The sequence below is a fragment of the Schistocerca piceifrons genome, chromosome 11 (assembly GCF_021461385.2).
Source record: "Schistocerca piceifrons isolate TAMUIC-IGC-003096 chromosome 11, iqSchPice1.1, whole genome shotgun sequence".
Classification (NCBI taxonomy): domain Eukaryota; kingdom Metazoa; phylum Arthropoda; class Insecta; order Orthoptera; family Acrididae; genus Schistocerca; species Schistocerca piceifrons.
This window is the reverse complement of record NC_060148.1, coordinates 153,689,800-153,710,270: the sequence shown is the minus strand read 5'-3', so window position 1 is coordinate 153,710,270 and position 20,471 is coordinate 153,689,800.

Below are 20,471 nucleotides of genomic sequence, written 5' to 3'. Positions count from 1 at the left end.
AATAATACTATAGTTACACTGTTTATACTCCCATTTATAGAAATGTATCAGATTTCTTTAGTAGCAATAATATTCTAATTATCTTTATAATATGAGAATAATATGGTGGGGACCGATAAACTGATACTGTATCACTAATTGAACTCTATGATCATTTCAGTTGCAAGATTCAATACAACTAAATTTAATTCTGAGCCCCACTTGAAATAGTTTATGTTTTCATCCTTCAAATTAAATTACTCAACACTGAGCTCTACTAACCTCAAAAAAATCATTCATGATAGTAATCAAGACTAAATTATGTTTCAAATAAATTTAACTTGTGTGCCTTTTTCATCACCTGTGAAGTAGGTATTTTAGACAGCAATGTACACACAGACTGGCAATGAATTATTGCACATTTAATACACAGGAATAAATTACTAGTTTGTATGAAATGGGTTACTTGGTTTTCTGAACACTTCGGATGGGATCCTGCATAGGTTCATAATTAGGATAAAAGTTATGGTCCTAAACACAGGTTTATAACACTTGGATTATTACTGAAAGCACTCACACAACTTAACTGGTCCATGCTCTGATACATATCTGTATGCATGAAGTTGATGGAGCAGTGGCAAAGTAGTGGTGGCAAGCAATGTGATGGCTAACTGTACTCACGGCTCTTGATGTTTGAATACTCTTTACAATTTCTTCTTGGCGACGGATTTTTACCACATTAGAGCCATTCCCTGTTTCTGAGAGAACCATGCAACAGCCGAATCCACATCTGAGGCAACATTCCTTGCAAAATGGCTTCCAAATGCCTACCTTGGCACCCTCGATGTTTACCGTGCAATGGCTAGAAACTGACTGCATCACGTTCCCACCAAGGAGCCACCCAGTTCGATCGCCAAAACCACCTTTTACATCATGCCAAGCTACTTCTGCTGTGGAGGGACTTCCCTAGATCTTTTAATTATACAATACAAATGTTCTAAGTATGAACCAGCTTCCTATATACAATGTTTTCTTTATAAACATACATATATTATAAAATTTCATTATTTTAAACATTATTTAGTTTTTTCCATACATACATTACAAACTTAAAATTTCCTGTCACAAATCAATGATCTTAACTAACAAAGAACAAACACTTTATAATCACAGATACACAGTTACATAGTATAAACCTACGTCTAATTGATATAGCTATTACACAATGATAATACCCAATATCCCAACCTCCACAGAACCATTGCTTGATCTGATACTTCAAGTCTGCCTGCACCGATCTGAGCCTTTTGATCTTGAGAAACTCCATAAGAATCAGGTTAGAGTGCATGGTGGTACATGTTTTGATTATATTTAAACACACAGTAAATATTATAGCCATATTAAAACATCCATAATGAGAATCCTTTAGATTAATGCAATGAGGAGTACACTTGTATGCACTGAGCTCCCCAACTGGCTCAAGAACAGCACATGGGAATTCTGTGCATAAATGAATCCCATGCAAGCAAAGGCCTACTTACAAGTCTTCGCACCAACACTGTAATAACAACTGGTGGCATAGACCATAAATCAGTGATAGTTGTAACCTGTACGAGCATAAACACTATTACGATAACTCAGCTTTGCAATCAACATCTTATCACAATAAAATTGAGATACAGTAGGGATACATGGGTGATTGCCTCGGCGTGTGCACATTGTACTCATAGAGTAAAGATTTATGCGGATTTAATTGAAGTTGTAGCCACCTACATAACAGGTAGGAAATTTTTCATAAGTGCAGACATCTACTGCAGGTCTGCCCTATGGAATTTTGACAGAACTGAAGAGACGGGTTGCATCATCAATGAAACAATACAATAAGCACACTTTCACATAATATATGTAGAAGGAAAAACCACCAACCCAATCAGGACATGACAGAACACAAAGCAACATTGACTACACTCACAAACAATGTGGCTATCATACAGGCAACAGGCTGGAGAGCAGAGACAACAATGCAATACCATTCATTCTAACACATGGCCAAACACGGCAGACACAACACAAACCAGATACTTACTATTTCACAAAGCAAACTGCTACAAATTATCAGAAGCAGCACAAGAACATAAACTGACCAACAGAGAGATAAGACTACAAGGCTCACATTCTAACAGAAACAATAAAAAATGCACAAAACACGTCCATGCCAGCAGCATCCAGTACAAAACGCACACGACACACACACCATGGACAGATAAACTAACAAGACTTAAAGAAGAGTCTTTACATAAACAGAAACTATATCAGAAAGTTGTAAAAGATAAAAGACAAACAACCAGACCAGACAAACAAGATTAAATGCATTTAGGTAAGCAAAAGAACTTTATAAACACATGTTACTCAACACAAGACATTGTGGCCTATTCATAACAACTGGAACATATAAAAACATGGGGGGGGGGCATACAAGATATTAACAGAAAAAATTAAAACCTCTTGGTTCCGGGAATGCAAGATCAGGGGATGGAGAAAACTGCATAATTTCTGATGTATAAACTCCACACTGATGACACCATTCACACAGACACACAACATCAAGCCACACTAAAAAAAAAAAGACACTCTATATAAAACTGCCACAGATACCTGATCCTTCTGAGCTAGCAGTGTCAGAACTTAATAGAAAAGTGTCCGAACCAGATGGTATCCTTTCCTAGGTGCTCAAACGACTAATAACATGGATCACCCCATGTCTGACAATGTTACTGAATGACGTCCTATGGCTGAGTCTGGTACCTGAAGTTTCGAAAACCTCAAAAGTAGCTACACTCACAAAATCAGCAGACAGAGAGCCTTCTGATCCTAATCATAATGAGCAATACATCTGATAAACACTCTAGCAAAGGTTCAGGAGATGCTACTTTGTCAGCACCTACAGGCCCCTAGAGCTCTCCTGGGCCTGAGTCCACACCAATTCGGTTTCAGACCCAGGATAATCTATAGGTGACAACATCAACAAACCATTGCAAATTTCAGGAAAACAAGAAATAAATATCCTGTGGCCATAAAGAGACACTGCAGGGCATTTCACATTTTCTGGTGGCCTGCAGCATTTGCCAGGTTAGGACAAGTGGAGGTACTACAGTATCTGTACAGTAGTCTTTCAGGCTGCTGCAGAGACAGAGCAGCAGGATCCAAAAAAATTACCAAGGGTTTTCTGCATGTGCTGATTTGTAGCCCCATCTCCTGTACTTACTAGATGGGGAGAATACGACAGTTGGAGCTGTCGTGTTTGACAGATGATTTTAGTCACAATCTCTGCTAAGGAACAGAGACCAACTAGAAAACCACTACATGCTATCACACAATGGTGTAGTAATAATAAAATCAAGACAGGAGAAAGTAAAACCTACTCACTACTGAAGGGATCGCTGAAAAAGAATGTCTCAGTAAAGATTGAGGACATAAACATCAAACACCCCTAGATAGGAGTACACATATATGTTAAAATTAAATTTCCGTAAAGTTCACAACAGTCAATGAATAAAAAATGCTGTGCAAACTGACAAGGGTAAGTTCAAGCACGTACAGAGTGCCTCTACCAGTGATATGAACATACCATTGCACCGTCTTTGAATCAGTACCAAGTTTTACAGCTAGTATATTGGCATACAGTGTGGCGCCTCCAAAGAGCAATGTGCCAAGGCAAGACTGGTACCTCACGATGAAATGAGAAGTAAATATAATCATTGTCAGAAGCAATGACGAATGTGAGATGGTGGTGTAGACATGCGTATAAGTTTCCATACTCCACTGCATCAACATGCTCGCTTGTGGCAGAGTGGAGGCCTGTTTACCCCGTCAGCAATCATCATCGAGGACAACAGCATCGTCTCTCTACTGAGCCAACCGTGTGATAATTGTATTAAACAGAACTCTGCATAGAAGTTTATAATCAGTTGTACTCTGTTAGAAGAGACCAGTATGGTGTTCTGTATCAAGAAACACATTAATGTTCCATGACATTAATAAATACTCAAGACATTCTTGTGGATATGAGTTGAAACAAAGTTAAGTATTTCATTTGTAATAAAGATATCTGAAATTTTGTGTGTTGTAATATCACCTTAACCCCTCCTGGAGTAAAGCTAGGAACCCACAACTCTACCAGTGAATGTTATTTCATCCAATACAGCACACAAACAGACTCAAGTTATACTAACAAGGTGTCTGACAGACAAGGACGGAGATGTGTCTTGTTCAAACTATCAGGGGCATTAAGAACCAACTCAACTCGGGAAGAGCATTGAGTGTGTTACTATGAATATACCTGGTGAATATTAAATTTACCCAATGAATATCACAATTACCAGTGTACCTACACACACCTGAGTGACAATGATATAAGGGTGCAGTTAAGAGTGAACCATACCTATCCCAGCCGAGGTATTTGCACATTTCTTAACTGGATGTGGACCTTATTCCATGAATTTAAACCACATGAGTCAGACAGACAGCAACCTGTACATGTGGGCAAGAAGTATCCCCAGAACATACAGCTTTTCCTGCAGACAGTATACAAACATCAGACACATACTATACCAAGACTACATAACACATAACCACATACATACACAATAATTAGAAACAAGAAATGGGACAAACTTAACACATTAAAGGACAACATCCACAAAGCAACATGAGAAAACTACACACAAACACAAACCTATTGACGGTGAGCCTATACATGACCTCATGACAGATTCCATAGGGGAGCTGCATAAGAATAAGAATAAGAAGAAGAAGAAGAAGAAGAAGAAGAAGAAAGCAACAATTCACCTACAACAAAACAACTTTGGATGACTGATATGACCATACTATACAATAAGTTAGTGAATGAGATCTGCCCCAATACTAAAATCTAAACCTGTTTATAAGATGAAGTATAAGAAACGGCATGTGTATACTCACAAAAATGCAGTGTAGATCTACAGATACATATAGAATAAAACTGTCAACAGATCATTAGGATGATGATGATGATGATGATAATGATGACAATAATAATAATAATAATAATAATAATAATAATAATAATAATAATGGACTAAATCAATACACTGCTCAAGTATCAACCATATAGCCAATGCCTTTTCTACTCTTAACTATTAATGTTAAGAATTGTGACTGGCAGTCATCACCTCAAAGCAATAGCTCCAAGGTATTCATCCCCAGTCATCTATAATTTGTCCTATCTTCTATTTTCATCTTAAATATCAAAACATTAATTATATCTCATCAAATTTAATGTTCTATTAACTGGTTTTAAAAAATTCTGCAGAAAAGAAAAATTAAAATGGAAAAAAATGAAAAAATAATAATACAATAAAAGTTGCTCAAAATCGAATCACATGGGACTAAAATAATTTTCTAAATTGGACATGTTTCCGGATCACACAAAACACACTAGACTATGTAAAATTTATAAAGTACCTTACACAAATACATAAATTTGTAACTATGCACCTATTTAGATACAGTTGATGTGGCTTAGAACACCAGACCATTACAATACTGCTATGTGATACAGCATATCTGTATTTTTACAGTAACCTTCAATCTGCATACACGTCTTATTCCCTTGTTTATTTGCTAAACATTTTCCCGTTCAAAATTTTTTTTCAAGCAATATTTTAAACCACAGAATCGTTCCAACAGTTTGAGAGAATTTGTATGTGCTGCAAATTGTGTAACATTGTTTATGCTTGCAACAGTTTCTACAGGTGTACTAATTTTTCTAGGGACATTACTTTGCTCCTATTCTTCTTCTTTAATCCCCTCTCATTGTCTTCTGCATTTGGGATTTCTATTACACCTATTGCCAACGTAGAAGTGGAACGCATTGACAGAAAGTCATCACTTCAAATGTAGTCATCGAGACTACATATCATGTTTTGCATTTGAATTAATTCAGCACTTGCTGTAGAAATTTCTTGAGCTTTGAAGAGTACAGAAGCATCTTGTTCATCACTTTCATGCCCCATTTTGTTGAAGCACTTGAAGGCAGTTTTGGACTTTATTTTCCTTACTGCATTCAGTACAGGAACTGACTGTACTAGAAGATATGGACTTTTGGCTTCTTTATCACTAAGAATAAGAGACTACATCAATAATCATCTGTATTGGGACTTGAATGTGTACTTAACCCTCTAGTCCATTGGTTGTGTGAGGCTGGTTGAACTGGGCAGCAACCCAGTCAATTTCACATTTGATAACTTGACTTTCAGTTTGCAAGATGCATTGTCTAGGAAAAGGAGAACTTGGTGATTTCCTTTTTTAATTTTGGCACTGAAAAAGCTCAACCACTGTTCCATAAGACACAAACACCATCTATGCCTTTTCATTGTTTTGCCATTTGACTGGAAACTCATTGGTGTCTGTGTTTTTGAAACAAGGGAGTTTTGCCACCTTCTCAATCATCAGTGGCTTCTCCATTTCACCCAACATGTTCCCATGCAGCAGTATAGCGAGTAATTCCTCAGACATTTTCCACTGATGTACTTTTCCTGAATTACTTCAGATTTTGTAGGCAGCACATGATAAAATAAACCCTTTTCATCAGCACTGGACAAATCTTTTGGATCGTAATTTACCATTAGGTTGTGAGTATTGTACTCCATTCTGCTTTACTGCACATCCTTTGCTTCCCCATACAATGTTATATCTAGCTTTGAAATTGTCCAGGTATGTCATGGATGCCTTAAACTCTGTATTCCGATGCTCTTTACAGACTTTCAGAGCCAGTCTCTGCAACATGGGTCCAGCCAAAGGTAAGTATTTTTGCCCACGTACTTATGAAAATTCCCACACAATCTCTTTAATTTCTTCATTTCTGTCTTAACTTTTCTTTTTACTTTCCCATTCCCTTTGACTCATGTGCAGTTCCAGAGCTGTCCCATTAGCTCAGTGAGATGAGCAAAGCTGTGGAGAACAGATATGCACCAAATTTGAAGTTGTGTTCATGACAAACTTTTTTTCTTTTCCAGTTAAAGCATCAATCTGTATCAAATTAACACCTCCACAATGTGGTATCTTCTTTCTGTTACTATTACCTTTATTTAAACATTAAGACATAAGATTAACTTCCTACAGACACAAATGACCACTGTGTTTCATCCATGACACAAGTAAAGCTGACAGAAAATAATAGGTGATACATTAACAGTGGCTGTATCCAATGAGGTGCAAAAACACAATAGACAGGCTGTACTAGATTGCACATTGTGCTATGCACAATAATTCTATTCTATATGTTTGACATCAGTCAGCCAGTACATACACATACGAGCTACATTCACTTTAGAAAACTGATCACCTCGCATTTACTAACACTTTGCCACTTCCTGGATCATACTTTGCTCAATCCTATGCAGGACACCGGCATCGACTATTGCCAAAGCAGCATCCACATGAGCTATTACATCCTGTACATCCATAGGTGGAGTGCTATAAACTTGCTCCTTTAAGTATCCTCACAAATAAAAATCTAGTGGATTAAGGAGCGGAGAACAATGAGGCCAGAACACTTGACCTCCATGGCCAATCCACTGACCTACAAATGCTTCATTTACACAGTTACACACATTCATTCCAGAGTGTGGTAGTACACCATCATGCTAAAGCCATAGCTGTTGCCAAACACCATGTTGAACATTTTCTAATGCATTAGGCAAAGTATTGCAAAGAAACATATGATACAGCAGCATATTAAACTTATTTGGCAATAGGTAAGAGCCCAAAAGCACTCTTCCCACACTTGCAACCCAAGGGTTTATGTCAAAACATGCCAAAGCCAAGTTCAAGGAAGACATATGGTTGTGTTCTGACTAATTATGGCTGTTGTGGAGGTTCAACATACATTCATGAGTGCAGCTACATTCATCTGTACATACCATGTTATTTATAAAATGTTCATAATCTTTCATGTGGTGCAAAAGCCATTCACAAAACTGTATTTTTTGAATATGGTCTTATGCTGGTGTTGAGTTAATGTGTAATTACATGGATGCCATTCTTCATCACAGAACTTCAACAACCAGTCTTTGAGATAACTGGAACTGCCTTGAATTATTACGAGTAATTTTCTGAGGTGATGGTTTCAAGAATCATGACCTCTGTGGAGTACGTCTGGTCCTCGGATGATCTGTGTCATTACTTGTGGAAGAAGATTACCATGGTGATGCTCCAGGTGACAAAAAACATTTTTATCAGGATGGCGCCTTTGATGGCATACATATGAGTAGCAGTAGCAGCAACAACATCTCTCAGTTACCAGATCCATCAGCACCAAAAGCATATTGACATATTCATCATTTGTGAACTCCACTGGGAAGCTGCCTCACATGAATTTGACAAGACATTATGATTGAGCACTGAGTGATTAGTAGACACGTGTAGCATGAACTGTAGTGGATCCCACTGTCATGTGTTGTCCAAGATTATAAAAGGGTCTTATGTGACTCACCCTGTATGTATTATGACAATCCCAACAAAATAACACAATGGAAATGACTGCTCAAAATATCAACCACTGCAGGGAATACAGCTCACATGAATGAAATCATATCAGTCATTTCAGATCCTCGAGAGAGATGCGTTGTTGAACAATTATTATGGAGACAACAGTAACTCCACAAACCAGTGTGTGAAAGATTCTCATGTGGACATGCTGATATATGGCAGGCAGATCTCATAGATATTAGGGCTGGCTGATTTATGGCAGGTAGATCTCATAGATATTATGGCTGTTGATAAAATTTCAGCAATATCTTTTTCACCAATATATAGATATCAAAATGGCAATAATATTAAGTGCCAATATTTTTATTTTATATTAAATTTTTCTGTATTTTTGGTAAATATTTGAAACTGTTCTTTTGAAATTGTAGTAAAACATAATTTTACTTTCACGGTGTGAAGGAGTCTTACTTCTTTTTAAGCTTTCATCACGTCCAGTCTTTCTCTTCGACTGTGTGAAGCAATTTGGTGGCACAAAGAAGTAGTCCAGTTCCACTCAGGGGTGACAGTGTGAATGGAATGACAAGACTACCAACGCGAAGCAACAGCACACCAGTTGGGTTAAAAAACACTTTATAATGCAACTTTTGTGCTATTTCTACACAGCAGCATTATTTTTAAAAAAGTAGGGGTAGGCTTCCGCAGCCATTATCATTGTCAATGAAACAGCTCAGGGGCTGTTAAAATAAAACAGGAGTCAGCATTGTTAAAATAAAACAGTAGTTAGCGCAGCACAAGCCCTGAGGAAGACCACTTACAACAGTGGTCTAAGCTTTGGACAATTTTACATATTTACAATGCTGTAAATAGCCCTAAAGAATTTTATTGACAGTCGCTGAAAAAGATGAACAAAAATCTAAATGACGAGATTGGTCTATGTGGTAGGGTGAGAGGTGTGAGGGGGAATGCTGCTGTAATCGGCTAACAACAGAAACTGCAATGTTTAACTTCACCACACAATTTTGACATTACTACTGCTAGGTCGCTGACATTTGCAGAAATGAAAAAAAACAGGGTGCAGAAATAAAAAATAAAAAAAACATGGAAGTCGACATGAAGTTGTTTGGACAGACCTGATATGTGATGAAACCGAATGTCGTACCCATTGAACATCTTTCATTTACGTGCCACTTACATGCAGTTACCATTGTTAGCAAAGTGATTATCGCCAAGCATGAATGTGCATAACTTTCCTCTCAAATCTTGCTGTAAGAGAGATAAGCAGGCTGCTAGCTTGTTGATGAACAGAACATCTAACAATAAATCACTACAGTACTTAAAAATACAGCTCTAAAACCAGCCACACATTTACAATGTACGGCTGATATTTTTATCGGCCAATGTTTTTTTCATCGATATATCAATAATTTTTGTGATAACGAGAGCCTTCTAAATAACAATATATCAGATTCACAATATTTTTATAAATATTGACAGTCCTAATAGATGTCACACGATATGCATGAGCAAATACAGGATTTACATATATTTTAATGGTTATAGATACATATTCCAGATTTCCCTGGGCTCTCCCTGGGAAAGCAAAGAGTGGAAAGGATGTTGCATGGGTGTTTGAACAATTGCTGTGGAGAGGGATCAGTTGTTGCCCAGGCAATCTTCAAATCGACTATGCAGGTTGTGATGCACCTTACCCATTTCTTGTTTTCATGTTTTCGATTTCTTCAAAGGCAAAGAGAAGTGGTGAAGTGTTAGCCCAGCATAGAGCCTGTGCCTACCATAATGTATTTTCGATTGTCAAGTGTTAAAAAACAAAAGATGTTTTCCCTGTTTCTTGGTAAAAGGAAGGACTCGCTCTCTGTTAATGAATGAAGGTAGACGCATATTATTTTAGAGTGTAATCTGCCATTTTGGTTGTGAGAATAAGTAAAAAGTCTGTATTTTTTATGTGCATCAAAGGACAAATACAATATTATTTTACTAACTGAAACATTATATGAGTTAAATGATTAATGGGAAATCTCATATAAAGATGTGAAACAAATACTAACAAAGAGATAGAGGGGCTGGCCAGTACTTAGCTCAGTATAGCCGATATATACTGTTTTGTGTATCTATCGGCTGTACTTAGCTGAGGTAAGTACTGGCCATCCCCTCTATCTCTTTGTTAGTATTTGTTTCACATTATATGAGTTATTATTCCAAGTGGTACTGTAATATATAAAAATCCAAGAAGCCCACATTTGTACTTTGGAGTTACAATGAAGATCCGATTACAATGTTGTAGACACGGTCCAGATTTCTTAGGTGGATACGGTGATCACACGTAGTATTATTAATTGGTAGGCATAAATCTACAACAATAGGAAGAGTAATTCATCAATGCAGAACTAATATGAACCCATTAAAGGCATAGCCCAGCTTATTGTGCTTGTCTGAGTGCCGAAGAATTAATCTCATTATTTCGATACATATAAACATTTATATTATTGTATCATATATTTTTTATTATATTATAAGGTGAATCTTACAGTATGTATTTCAAGGAATGAAGTACACTACTACTCAACATTCTCCCATCTGAAACTGAGTACCATGGAACATCTGTACAAAACGGCAAAAACCACAAATGTATGTGTTTTAATCTTTGTGGTTCTAGATATTCTCCCACAAATAATTTGGCGGTATAAGCATACTAAATATCACTGATAAAAATAAAATTATCGATGTTTAGGATAATGGGCTTCTAAATCTATATTACTCTATGAAGACAAGTCATCGTTTAATATCGTTATCAAAAATCTTGGAAAGTTTTAGACCAATTTCTACACGATAGTATAAAGTTTGAATGGACATAATATATACTCTAATAAAAATTCTGACAGATATATGTTACATGTATATATAAAGCGGAAACGCTGTTAACAAAAATTTCAAACAGTTCTTGAACGATTTACTTCAAACATCTACACGATACTCTACTAAATGTTCAGACAGATATATGATAGCAAAGTACTTAAACCATTAGACAAATGTTCTCTCTCATATATATATGTATTCTTTTCTTCTATATATAACTTTAAACAAAAACTTTATACACAGTAATGTGCTTTTTTTCCTTCTCTTTCCTTGCAGTTCGTTTGTGCAGAATACAGGTAAGTTGTATTTATGGCTTATCAGCTTATGATTAGAATACTACCACGCAACTGCATTGTCTGAAACTTTGTAATTCACAGATTAAAACCATATGAATTACTGTCACTGTAGCTACTATCTTCACAGATCCAGCAGCTGGAGATGTCTCTCTCGTACCCTGCATACCAACAAACCCAACCAATTTACCCATACATTTTAAGTGACTTCAGTTTCCATTCAAGGTTTCATTTACAATAACAATAAACGAGGCTCAAGGTCAAAGTCAAGTAAGAGTAGACAGACAGAGGGGGGGATTGTTGTAGACAGAGGCAAGAGAGAGATGGACAGAGAGAGGGGAGGAGAGTATGGAGTGAGAGGGGGAGGACATGATGGATAGAGAGAGGAGAAGGAGGTGATGGACAGAGAGGAAGAGGATGAGGAGGAGATGGGCAACTGTGAAGCACTGATGGGTTACCTAGTATGGTAAACAAATGTGTTAAAATGGTGGATCAATGCGAGCAAAAATTTAATGCCCCTGATTCGGAACATATTTCAAAATGTAAGATGGTGTTTGAGAAATCTTATCAACTGAACTGGTCAACAGAGATATTTACAGTTTCCAAAGTGCAACGAACAAACACAAGAACTTACATCTTAAAGGGCAGTGAAAGTGAAGATATTTCTGTTAGGTTTTTACACAGAAGAATTGCAGAGAAGCTCTAAACCAGATGTGGTTCTCATAGAACATGTCACCGGACATCAGGGGAACAGGACTTCAGTTAAATGTGTTGGCTTCTAAAATTCATTAAAAAATTTCATAGGGTGTTCATGCAGAATATGATACCAAGGGCAAAGTGGAAAACTAAAGAATGCTGGACTGTAAACCTACATGTTGCAGGGGCATTTCGTATTCAATTTGCTGCATACGTAAAAAACGGAATAAAATCTACTAGTCTGACTCATTCAGTGATTTAAATCCATCACAAGAATTGTGCCACAATTTTACCAACAACCACATGTTCTACAGTGTTTGATGCCATCAAGACTCTGATACATATCTCATTTGATATTCCTGACTATGGCCCTCTTGATAACCGTACATGTGTCAGTTGATGTTTAGATGTGATGTCATACCTTCTGACTTTAAAAGAATGGTCATAATTATTAAGCACATATTTTATGAGCAAATTTTATTACATCACCTGTGTGCTTTAATAGTTTAGTTCCTTGAGTTTCTGCGCATAAATTTAATATCTAATAGCCTCTGTTCTTGCATTTTCATTTGCGTCGGAAAGTAGACCAATTTTCTACATCTATACTCCGCGAGCCACCTTACGGTGTGTGGCGGAGGGTACTTATTGTACCACTATCTGATCCCCCCTTCCCTGTTCCATTCACGAATTGTGCGTGGGAAGAACGACTGCTTGTAAGTCTCCGTATTTGCTCTAATTTCTCGGATCTTTTCGTTGTGATCATTACGCGAGATATATGTGGGCGGTAGTAATATGTTGCCCATCTCTTCCCGGAATGTGCTCTCTCGTAATTTCGATAATAAACCTCTCCGTATTGCGTAACGCCTTTCTTGAAGTGTCCGCCACTAGTTCCTAATTGGGGCGAATTATTTAGTTTCACCTGAGTGCTTCGGTAGTTAGGTTTTCGAATATTTGCGTATTATTAGACACAGTTCCTGTGTTTTCATCAGGGTCTACAGCAGAGTTGTGCAGCACATGCCGATAGTCCATTTATCTGATAGTTTACTTTTCCATGGTCTTTTGTATGGACAGGGACTGCAATTGTTGTGTGCGGATGCAAGCTGAGTTGGTGACACTTCGCTCTCAGCTTCGGGCTGTGACGGATTCGGTTACACAGCTTGAGGCTGCAGTGGATGGGCACCACTTGCTATGGGCCGGCCGTGGGGATCCGCCGGGCCTCCAGCACGTCCGAGTCCTCCGATCGGTCCTCATCGGTGGCCAACCCTGTTACTGCTCACACTGAGGCTGACCCCTCACCTGTAGTAGAGTGGGAGGTCGCCCTGGGGTGAAGCAGGCAGCGAAAGACTTCTGAGGTGGCCGCACATAAGGCCTCTCCGGTTTGTCTGACAAAGAGGTTCCAGGTGCTGTCTGTGGCTGACACTGTCACTGAGCCAGATGCTGTCACCTGTCCTGTTTCAGAGGAAACCACTCAGCCTGCAAGATCCAGGCAATCACAGAGGGTGAGATTATTGGTAGTTGGGAGCTCCAACGTTTGGTGCATTATGAGGCCCATTTAGGGACTTGGCTGACAAGAAGTGTAAGAAAACCAATTTGCATTCCGTGTGTGTACCGGGTGGAGTCATTCCAGATGTGGAAACGGTCCTTTCAGATGCCATGAACAGCACAGAGTGCAGCCAACTCCAGGTGGTTGCTCATGTTGGTACCAATGATGTATGTCACTTTGGATCAGAAGAGATCCTCTCTGGTTTCAAGCAGCTAATAGAAGTGGTAAAGGCTGCCAGTCATGCTGAAAGCAGTGATGACCATTTGCAGTATAGTCGACAGGACCAATTGCGGACCTCTGGTACACAGCCAAATGAAGAGTCTGAATCAGAGGCTCAGACAGTTCTGTGACCGTGTAGGCTGCAGATTCCTTGACTTGTGCCAAAGGTTGATTGGGTTTCGAGTTCCGCTGAACAGGTCAGGTGTCCACTATATGCAGGACATGGCTACACGGCTAGCAGGGGCTGTGTGGCATGCAGTGGGTGGTTTTTTAGGTTAGAGGGTCTCGGGAAAACACAAGGAGGTCTTCAGTCAGAAAGGGTGCAGGCCATACACAGGAAGAATGTAGATACAGGAACCACTGGTATAACAGTTGTAAATTGTCATAGCTGTGTTGGGAAAGTACCACAGCTCCAAGCGCTAATAGAAAGCATAGATGCTTAAATCATTATAGGCACTGAAAGCTGGCTAAAGCTGGATATTAGCTCAGCTGAAATTTTTACAAAGAACCTAACAGTGTTCCAAAAGGATAAGCTAAACACGATTGGCGGTGGCGTGTTTGTTGTTGTTAGAAGTAGTTTAACTTGTCGCGAAATTGAAGTAGATACTGCCTGTGAGTTAGTATGGGCAGAGGTCATTGTTCAAAACCAGAATAAAATAATAACTGGATCCTTCTACCGACCACCCAATTCAGATGAAACAGTTGAAGAAAGGTTCAAAGAGAACTTGAGTTTGATTTCAAAGACATACCCAACTCATACGATAATAGTTTTTGGGGACTTTAATTTATCCTCGATATGTTGGTGAAAGTACATGTTTAATTCCGGAGATACACATAAAATATTATCCAAAATTGTGCTAAGTGCATTCTCTGAAAATTATTTCGAGTAATTAGTTCATGAGTCCACGCGAATAGTAAACGGTTGTGAAAACACACTTGACCTCTTAGCAACAAATAATCTTGAGTTAATAATGAGCATCAAAACCGATTCAGGGATTAGTGAACACAGGGTTGTCGTAGCGAGATTGAATATTGTAATCCCCAAATGCTCGAAAAATAAGTGAAAAATATACCTACTCAAAAAAGCAGATAAAAATTTACGTGACACCTCCCTGAGACACAATGTCCACACATTCCAATTAATAATAAAAGTGTAGACCAGATGTGGCTTAAATTCAAAGAAATAGTATTGGCAGCAATTTAGATATTTATAACAAACAAATTAACAATGGAGCTGATCCTCCTTGGTACACAAAATGGGTTAGAACACTGTTGCAGAAACAAACATGCCAAATTTAAACTAATGTGAAATCCCCAAGATTGGCGATATTTTATAGAAGCTTGAATTTTAGTGCCGACTTCAATGCGAGATGCTTATAACAGTTTCCGCAATGAAACTTTGTCTCAAAACCTGGCAGAAAATCTAAAGAGATTCTGGTCGTATCTGAAGTATGCTAGTGGCAAGAAACAATCAAAGCCTTCTCTGTGCAATAGCAATGGAGATACTATCAAAGACAGTGCTGCCAAAGTAGAGTTACTAAACACAGCCTTCCGAAATGCCTTCACAAAAGAAGACAAAGTAAATATTACAGAATTCTAATCAAGAAAAGCTGCCAACATGAGTAACGTAGAAGTAAATATCCTCTGAGTAGTGAAGCAACTTAAATCACCTAATAAAAGCTAGTCTTCTGGTCCTGACTGTATACCAATTAGGTTCTTTTCAGAGTATGTTGATGCATTAGCTCCATACTTAACAGTCATATACAACCATTTGCTTGACGGAAGATCTGTACCTAAAGACTGGAAAGTTGCACAGGTCACCTCAATATTCAAGAAAGGTAGTAGGAGTAATCAACTAAATTACAGGCCCATATTGTTAGCATTGATATCCAGCAGGATTTTGGAACATATAATGTGTTTGAACATCATAAATTACCTCGAATAAAACAGGCTATTGACACACAGTCAATATGGGTTTAGAAAACATTGTTCCTGTGAAACACAACTACTCTTTATTTGCATGAAGTGTTGAATGTTATTGACAAGGGATTTCAGATCAATTCCATATTTCTGGAAGGCTTTTGACACCATACCACACAAGTGGCTCATAGTGAAATTGCGTGCTTATGGAATATTGTCTCAGAAATGTGACTGGATTTGTGATTTTCTGTCAGAGAGGTCACAGTTCGTAGTAACTGACAGAAAAACATTGAGTAAAACAGAAGTGATTTCTGGCAGTCCCCAAGGTAGTGTTATAGGCCTTTGCTGTTACTTATCTATATAAAGGATTTGGGAGACAATCTGAGTAGCTGTCTTCGGTTGTTTGCAGATGATGCTGTCGTTTATCAATTAATAAAGTCATCAGAAGATCAAATCCAACTGCAAAACGATTTAGAAAAGATATCTGAATGGTGCGAAAAGTGGCAGTTGACCCTAAATAACAAAATGTGTGAGCTCATCCATATGAATGCTAAAAGGAACTCATTAAATTTTGGTTACATGATAAATCAGTCTAATGTAATAGCCACAAATTCAACTCAATACCTAGGTATTACAATTATGAACAACTTAAATTGGAAGGAACACATAGAAAATGTTGTGGGGAAGGTTAACCAAAGGCTTCATTTTATTGGCAGGACACTTAGAAAATGTAACAGACCTACTAAGGAGACTGCCTACACTACAATTGTCCATAATCTTTTAGAATACTGCTGCACGGTGTGGAATCCTTACCATATAGGACTGATGGAGTACATCAAAAAAGTTCAAAGAAAGGCAGTACGTTTCGTATTATCATGAAATATGGGAGAGAGTGTCACAGAAATGATACAGGATTTGGGCTGGACATCATTAAAAGAAAGGAATTTTTCATTTTGATAGAATCTTCTCATGAAATTCCTATCACCAACTTTTTCCTCCAAATGTGAAAATATTTTGTTAACACTGACCTACATAGGGAGGAATGATCACCACAATAAAATAAGGGAAATCAGAGCTTGTATGTAAAGATATAGGTGTTCATTCTTTCAACGCGCTATACAAGATTGGAATAATAGAGAATTGTGAAGGTGGTTTGATAAACCCTCTGCAGGCATTTAAATGTGATTTGCAGAGTACCGATGTAGATGTAGAAATTACTTTCCACCAACATATCTAGGCAAGGGTCCTGGAGTATTGCACTGATCAATCTTGAGACATACAACCAATTTCCTACTATCCACAAGGCAAACAATAAACTACGTCTAGGAGTTGGTAAAGTTGTGGAAATATGCCCGGCTCATATGATATTGATGATTTAAATGAATGTATAAAAAATTCATCTGTAAAAGAGTGCAAGTTACATGCAAATGTTAATATGTGTAAAATGAAAATAAAAATGGCAAAACAGACAACAGACTTTAGCCATGAGGGTTCCATATGGCCACTATAAGTCTTCTCAAGGATTCACATTTTGGAGAAGAATTCTGATAAATTTTAAGGATCAGAACAACCTGTGGATGTACAAGCAGTTAGCATGATTAGTGTCGAGCATACCATCGCAATGAATCTGTATCTTCACTACAAAGGCCCAGGATACAAAATTGTCGAGATGTGCCAAGCAAACTGATACACCTGCCAGTGACTTGGCAGGCACCAGACCATCTCAATTTGAATACTGTTGACCGGGACAAGAATACAGTTGATTTTTTACAAGAGACAATTGTCATACCACTTCACTTTAAACAGCATGGTACAAAAGGGATGCACACAACCTTCAGTACATCACATCATTTCAGAAGCTCAATGTTGTAACATGGGAGAATTACAGGTTCCTTAAACTGATAGGATTGTAACCACATAGTGATGTCACTCAATATAATGGCTCCAGTTCGTGAACCATTTGCTAGGAATATTTCTCTCATAAGCCTTTTGCTTCAGCAACATTTAATAATAATGATGGGATAAGAATTCTCATTCTACACACACGATGATTTAACAATTGCGAGCAACAGTTTCCTATACTTGGAAGGGAAATTTGAGAAGAAAGATGGAGGCCCTATACCAGCTTCCAGCTTACATGTAATATTTTTGCCTTTATCTGTCAAGAAATACGATACTAACTGGATGGCATTGAAGTCGATCATCAAAACATATGTTTCTGTGTCAACTTTGGACTTGAGGAGGATGGTACTAACACAGATGAATAAGTCTCTGCTTTAGAGTATGTATCCCACCAAAAATGTTTATGGGGAGTGTTTAGGATACAAGACACATCATGAACGCTAAGCAAGAACTAATTCTAGCTTGAAGTACAACAGATAACTCAATATAAGAGCCTAAGCCTAAAGAGAATAAAAGCTCATCAGATAAATTGGTATAGGAAATGCCTCATATTCCTGTGACAGGGGAAATGCCTCATATTCCTGTGACAGATAAAGAACACTTGAATTTTTTATGAGTATTGAAATCAGAAATTTAATTACCAAGAAGTTTATGTTCATAGGAACTGTTTGAATATTCAGTTCTACAGCAGTTCAACTAGAACTGCAATGATTCATTATACTGGCTCTCTAGACGGGATGGGATGTCTGAAAAAGTATTCGAGTGTGTTCAACAATTGTAAACTAACCAAAGCCAAAGTGTACTTAATTCTGAATTCTACCTATATGATAATTTGCAATTTGACTGTGGTACTAACACTCATGGCCTACTCTCTGACACGTGTACAAGGTTTCACTCCAATTAGATACATCGTTCAAAGCAAAATGAAAGTGAAATCAGGACTAAGAGACATATGTGTTGAATTTGAATCATCAGATAATTTCCCCAGGTACCGCAGATCCACAGCATTTCACAATGACACTTTCAAGTGTGAACATCGTTGCTGACACACAGGGTTTCTACAACGAACGAGGAAAATTTGTATTTAAATATATCATCTTTACTATATTCACAAATGTTGGACATGTAATAATGACATTCTCTGCAAGTGTGACACAATCCAATTGTTCAAAAAAGTAATGCGTGCCAAGACAAAAAATCACATCGTGGTCAGCACATTGTCACCACAGGAAATACTGGACCATTCCAGGAATTGCTTACAACGATATAATGACATCCGTCCAAATCTTTGTACACAAAGACAATGTCATTTACGTCAAAGTTAATGAAAAGGTGTTGTGGATATATAATTATAAGAATGCTTCAGTTAGCAACTGGGAATAGCATCCATCTGATAAACAGGTGTATGAATTTGAGTGACCAACAAACGATATTTTCTTTTTCAAATAAGCTTCGTATTTAATCAGTTCAATATCCTTCTAAATCCTCCTCCACCAACAGGTTTCAACATGTGTGCAGACAGGAAATTATTCACAGTAAGTATTTATTTTCATCCAGAAACATTTAGGTTTCCCATCCAAAATAGTAGAGTTTTAGATGTGGCTTCTACATGTCTTTGGAATCAGCAACAGTCTCCTGCTGCCTCTTTCCGACACACTATCCAACCCATTCTGAATGCAAAATTCCATGTATTTATTGCACAAACTGAGGTGCACACCTCATACTTAAAGTTCACTTTTTTCTTCATCACTGCACTCATGCTGGATAAAAACCACCCAACATTTATGTCTCAGCCCTTTAGATAATAATGTAACACTGGACAGTGCATACAGACACAGCTGTGTCCTATGCACTTGAAGGAAGAACTCTAATAATGAATTCAAGATATCCAGACACTGTCGCCTCCAATACAATATTGATACCTCTGAACTTCTAACCCAGCATACAAAGTGCATTTTGGGCCTGAAGACAGCATACTGAAATGCTAACACTGAAACTCAAAATAAAATAACTTCTCAAATATGTACGGCTATTTGGCAATCTTTCTCGATAAAAGTTTTTGGATAGGTCTATGGCAGCAGCATGTCACAGCATTGCTGCAATCCTTTACTTGACTAAAGTAACATCAAGTACATAGGAATGCGCAAATATTTAAAATACCCTCTTGATTTTTGGTGGTTTAAGATATCTTCTATAAAAACAATAATGATGTGTGTGTGTGTGTGTGTGTGTGTGTGTGTGTGTGTGTGTGTGTGTGTGTGTGTGTGTGTGTGTGTGTGTGTGTGTGTGTTTGTGTGTTGGGAGGGGGGAGTGCAAGCTGCTTATCTACTGGGGGATGAGGCTCACTCTCTCCTCTCCATTCCACTCACTGACTCGAAACTAAAAGGACTGTAGGAAAAACATTGCCATCAATTAGGTCTCAAAAACAAAGAAAGCAGGCAAGGCTTGTTGATGCTAAAGGAGCTGGATTGGCTAAAAGGCTGTAAGGAATCACTGAATATATCAATGCAGAGTGC